Genomic DNA, 5,493 nt, shown 5'->3' with positions numbered 1-5,493 from the left:
CAATTATTTTGATCTCACCGGCTTATTTATCATATAAATCGTCTCTCACATGCATCAACATACATTCACATGCATCAACATACATTCACATGCATCAACATACATAATGAAACAGTTATGGCCCCTAGCGCAATTGTTCTCTTAAGCCAATGAGAGAACCTAAGCTAACCTGATAACGATCTAAGCTTCTCCAAGCGAGATCTTCAAGGTTGTCCTCCTTTAATTCTTTTAATTAATTAAAACCAAATTAAATTTCGGCGAAAAATCATACTATGCAGAGTTGGTCGGGGGTCCGCTGCCCGGTCAGCGGGAACGGGGGTTAGCTTGAAGATCTTGCTTGGAGAAGCTTAGATCGTTATTAGGTTAGCTTAGGTTCTCTAATTGGCTTGGGAGAACAATTGCGCTAGGGGCCATAACTGTTTCATTATGTATGTTGATGCATGTGAGAGACGATTTATATGATAAATAAGTCGGTGAGATCAGAAAAATTGCAAATTTCCTCAAATTAAATATTAAGCTTATGCTTTCCAAGTTTTAGCACTCATCAAGACTAGTATCGGATAATGTAGGTTTCACCTACGCGAGATGCATGTTCTATATTAGTAAGGTGCGATGGGATAATTGTAATATCCAATTGCTAAAACAATGGGTCAAACTTAACTAAATAAATTATAATAAGATTATATATGTTTAGAAGCAAGAGTTAGAAATGATCCATGTGATGGATTGGAATAAGGAGTTATTCACTCAACTAAAATATTCGAGAGTTATATTAGATACAATTGGAAGGAGTTCCTACCTAAATAACCTAGTTTTGTGTAATCCGCCTACGCGGACTTAAAACAAAGTGAAATGTGGATCTCGACCCACTAGAAAATCTTCCAACGGGATTTTCCGAATCAAATGGTGAGGGTCATTTATTTTGAGTAAAATAGTGGGAGCATATTTAATTAAAGGCCTAATTAAATATGTTATTGATACTTATATTTTCATTATTTTCATGTAGATTACCATGACAAAAAACACCTATAACAACATTTTGCGATCAATCCTTGACAAGGAAAAATTGTCTGGGACAAATTTTCTGGATTGGCACCGAAATCTAAGGATTGTCCTCAAACATGATAGAAAGTTGTATGTCTTGGAGAAACTTGTTCCTGAAGAGGAACCTCCTAGTTCTGCACCTAAGGCAAAAAGAGATGCTTATAAGAAGCATGTTGATGATGCCAATGAAACTGCTTGTCTCGTGCTAGCTACCATGAACTCAGAGTTGTAAAAGAAACATGGCAGCGTTCGATATGATAGAACACCTGAAGATGCTCTATCAAGATCAAGTAAGGCATGAAAGGTTTGCAGTTTCAAAATCCCTTTTTCAAGGCAAGTTAGCTGAGGGAGCCCCTGCAGGTCCCCATGTGCTCAAGATGATTGGGTATGTGGAGAACCTTGAGAGGTTGGGTTTTCCCCTCGGAAAGGAACTTGCGACTGATTTGATCTTGTAGACGTTGCCAGATAGATTCAGTCAATTTGTTCTAAATTTCAATATGAATGATATGGACAAATCTCTTCCTGAACTGCTAGCCATGTTAAGAACTGCTGAGCAGAATCTGAAGTCAAAAGGGAAGTCCATTCTGATGATCGGAAATGGAAAGAGACAGAACAAAAGATCCACCAAGCAGGGTGATAAAGGGAAAGGCAATGAAGTTGCCAAACCCAAACCCATTGTTGCTGCTTTGAAGCCTAGTGGAGGCATAGCAAAGGAAGGCACCTGCTTCCATTGCGGTAAGACCGAACACTGGAAGAGAAACTGCCCAAGGTACCTGAAAGATAAGAAGAATGGAGTAGAGACTTCAACTTCAGGTATTTTTGTTATTGAAATTAATTTATCTACTTCTGCATCATGGGTATTAGATACTGGATGCGGTTCTCACATTTGTACCAATGTGCAGGGGCTAAAAAGGAGTAGAGATTTATCAAAAGGTGAAGTTGACCTACGAGTTGGCAATGGAGCAAAGGTTGATGCTTTAGCCGTAGGAACTTATGTATTGACTTTTTCTAGTGGTTTAATAATTCAGTTAGAGAACTGTTATTATGTACCTGCAATTAGCAGGAATATTATTTCCATTTCTTGTTTAGACAAGTTTGGTTTTTCATTTATAATAAAGAACAATTTTTGCTCAATTTATTTGAATGATATATTCTATGCTACTGCACAAATGAACAATGGACTATATGTCCTTGATCTTGAAATGCCTATTTATAACATTAATACTAAAAGGATGAAACCTAATGAGTTAAATCCAACTTACCTTTGGCATTGTCGATTAGGCCACATAAATGAGAAACGCATTTCCAAACTCCATAAAGATGGACTCTTGGACTCTTTTGATTATGAATCATATGAGACATGCAGATCTTGTTTAATTGGAAAGACGAAAAAGTCTCCATTCACAGGAAAAGGTGAAAGAGCTAATGATCTTTTGGCCCTCATAGATACTGATGTATGTGGACCACTAAACATACCAGCCAGAGGAGGTTTTCAGTACTTCATCATATTTACTGATGATTTCAGTAGATATGGTTATGTGTATTTAATGAAACACAAATCAAAGTCCTTTGAAAAGTTCAAGGAATTCAATAATGAAGTACAAAACCAACTAAGTAAGAATATTAAAACTCTTCGATCAGATCGAGGTGGTGAGTATTTAAGCCTAGAGTTTGATGACCATCTGAAAGAGTGTGGAATCATATCCCAACTTACTCCTCCTGGAACACCCTAATGGAATGGTGTATCTGAGAGAAGAAATCGAACCCTGTTAGACATGGTCCAATCCATGATGAGTCACGCCGATCTTCCAAACTCCTTTTGGGGATATGCACTATTGACAGCAGCTTACACACTTAACCGTGTTCCATCCAAAAAGGTTGAGAAGACACCATATGAGATATGGAGTGGTAAGAAACCACATATGTCTTACATGAAGATTTGGGGTTGAGAAGTTTATGTGAAACGACAAATTTCAACAAAGCTTGAGCCTAAATATGACAAATGCTTATTTGTGGGGTATCCTAAAGAAACAATAGGGTATTACTTCTACAATCCTTCTGAGGGCAAAGTGTTCGTCGCTCGAACTGGAGTTTTCCTAGAAAAGGATTTTATTTCCAAAGGAATCAGTGGGAGGAAAGTAGAGCTTGAAGAAATTCAAGAATCACAAAGCATCGATATACCTATGGAGGAATTAGAGAAGGAAACATAAGTAGTTGTGGAAGAGCAACCTGCTCAAGTAGAACAAGACCAGCGTAGGTCAAGCAGGATACGTCACCAACCTGAGAGATATGGATATCTCATAACTGATCAAGATGGTGTATTACTCATGGATCACGATGAGCCTGTGACCTACCAAGAGGCCATAACTGGTCCCAAGTCTGAGAAGTGTCTAGAAGCCATGAAATTTGAAATGGATTCCATGTACACAAACCAAGTTTGGACCTTGGTAGAGCCTCCTGTAGGAGTTAACCCTATAGGATGCAAGTGGGTCTTCAAAAAGAAGACTGACATGGATGGTAAGGTACATACCTATAAGGCAAGACTGGTTGCAAAAGGATATAAATAAATTCATGGGGTTGACTATGATGAAACCTTTTCACCAGTTGCAATGCTTAAATATGTTCGGATTTTACTTGCTATCGCTGCATATCATGATTATGAAATATGGTATATGGATGTCAAAATTGCTTTCCTTAATGGGAATCTTCTTGAGGATGTGTACATGACACAGCCTGAAGGGTTTGACATACCAGAAAAAGCCCAAAAGATATGTAAGTTACAAAGATCAACCTTTGGATTGAAGCAAGCTTCCAGAAGCTGGAATCTTCGTTTTGATGAAACAGTAAAACAATATGGATTCATCAAAAACGAAGATGAGCCTTGTGTCTACAAGAAGGTTAGTGGGAGCATGGTCATTTTCCTGGTATTATATGTAGATGACATATTACTCATTGGAAACGATGTCCCTACCCTGCAACAAGTAAAGTCTTGGATGGGGAAATGCTTTTCTATGAAGAACCTAGGTGAAGCAGCCTATATATTAGGAATTAGAATCTATAGAGATAGATCACAAAAACTGCTTGGCCTAAGTCAGAGTACGTATATAGACAAAGTGTTGAGACGCTTTAATATGCATGATTCCAGGAAAGGATTCATACCTATGCAACATGGCATGTATCTATCAAAAACACAATCCCCTTCAACTAAGGAAGAAAGGGGTCGTATGAATAAGATTCCATATGCATCTGCAATAGGATCTATCATGTATGCCATGTTATGTACTCGACCAGATGTCTCGTATGCTTTGAGTGCTACGAGTAGGTACCAATCTGATCCTGGTGATGCTCATTGGGTGGCTGTCAAGAACATCCTTAAGTATTTGAGAAGGACTAAGGAGTCATTCTTGATATATGGAGGTCAGGAAGAGCGGGTTGTAATTGGATACCCCGATGCTAGCTTCCAGATAGATAAGGATGACTTTAGATCGTAATCTGGTTATGTGTTTTGCTTAAATGGTGGCACTGTGAGTTGGAAAAGTTCAAAGCAAGACACGGTTGCTGATTCTACAACCGAGGCCGAGTATATTGTTGCCTCAAGTGCAACAAAGGAAGTTGTTTGGATCAAAAAGTTCATTAGTGAACTTGGCATAGTTCCTAGCATTGTGGATCCCATTGGTCTCTATTGTGATAACAATGGTGCTATTGCACAAGCTAAGGAACCTATATCTCACAAACGATCCAAACACATACTTAGGCGTTATCACTTCATTCGAGAGATAATAGATGGAGAAGATGTGAAAATATGCAAACTACCTACACTTGACAATATTGCTGACCCACTGACAAAGCCTCTTGCATAGCAGAAGCATGATGGCCATACTAGATCTATGGGCATTAGGGGTATGCCTGATTAACTGTAGTGCTAGTGGGAGATTGTTGGTGTAAGCCCTAGAGGCCAATACTTTTGGTACTTGTATCAAATTATTTATTAATAATTAAAGACTTTTTCTTTATTATGTTTGTCTAATAAAGTCTTTAGAATAGATAGTCTGTTTAATGTATCAAGTATGACTTAATCATGAGATCACATTAAACATAAGGATATTGTTCTTAAAGTATCCATAGTCGAGCTTTATTGTGAAGTGGGATAACATTAAAGCATTAAGACTATTATGTATATAGACTGATGATCACATCTCATGGATCATGGATAAGAAGTTATCAAGTCTTAAACATAGGTATGAATATTAAGAGTAATATTTATACTGGATTGACCCGCTATAAGAATACTATATAAAATATTATGCAAAGTGTCATAAGTTATTCTCATGGTTATAATGGTGTATACCACCCTTCGACCTGAAACCACTATGGACCCTAGATGTAGAGTCGATTGCCTTATTGTTGATCAAACATTATCCGTAACTAGATGATCATAAAGACAGTTGA

The sequence above is a fragment of the Lathyrus oleraceus genome, chromosome 4 (assembly GCF_024323335.1).
Source record: "Lathyrus oleraceus cultivar Zhongwan6 chromosome 4, CAAS_Psat_ZW6_1.0, whole genome shotgun sequence".
NCBI classification, from domain to species: domain Eukaryota; kingdom Viridiplantae; phylum Streptophyta; class Magnoliopsida; order Fabales; family Fabaceae; genus Lathyrus; species Lathyrus oleraceus.
This window is presented reverse-complemented; position numbering follows the sequence as displayed.